We start from the raw sequence: 353 nt of genomic DNA, 5'->3' as shown, positions 1-353 counted from the left end.
TTCTCTTTACAGTTTCATCCTGGCACGAAAATCCAGGAAATTAGCAGGCCTGACGAAAGAGGAGAGGTAGATATTTCTTTCTCTAGTTTTCATATTGGTAAAATGTCACTACGTCTGTCACACTTTATGCTGACATTTTTATTCTTACCAGAATGTTGTAAACCATTTCAGAAAGAGAAGGATCTGTGAGATTTATGCTCGTGTGCTCGGCTCAGAAGAAGCATTACATGTGAGTCTCCATGACCAGAAGTCATCCTTTAGTCTTATCATTTTTTAAGAAATGTTCACACTTCATTTTTATGGCGATATCTTCTTTAGCCTGTGCACTACGAGGAGAAAAATTGGTGTGAGGA

General features: G+C 38.2%; 1 long non-coding RNA gene across 1 annotated transcript; it reads left to right on the top strand.

Moving 5' to 3' along the window:
* The first annotated feature begins 5 nt into the window (after nucleotides 1-5).
* LOC107734687 (uncharacterized) lies at nucleotides 6-353 on the top strand. The gene is made up of 3 exons (XR_001639130.1): nucleotides 6-66; nucleotides 172-229; nucleotides 319-353. It is a non-coding gene; the product is annotated as an uncharacterized LOC107734687 (long non-coding RNA).

Source organism: Sinocyclocheilus rhinocerous, unplaced genomic scaffold (genome assembly GCF_001515625.1).
Source record: "Sinocyclocheilus rhinocerous isolate Xijiao unplaced genomic scaffold, SAMN03320098_v1.1 C35004915, whole genome shotgun sequence".
Classification (NCBI taxonomy): domain Eukaryota; kingdom Metazoa; phylum Chordata; class Actinopteri; order Cypriniformes; family Cyprinidae; genus Sinocyclocheilus; species Sinocyclocheilus rhinocerous.
This window is presented reverse-complemented; position numbering and strand designations above follow the sequence as displayed.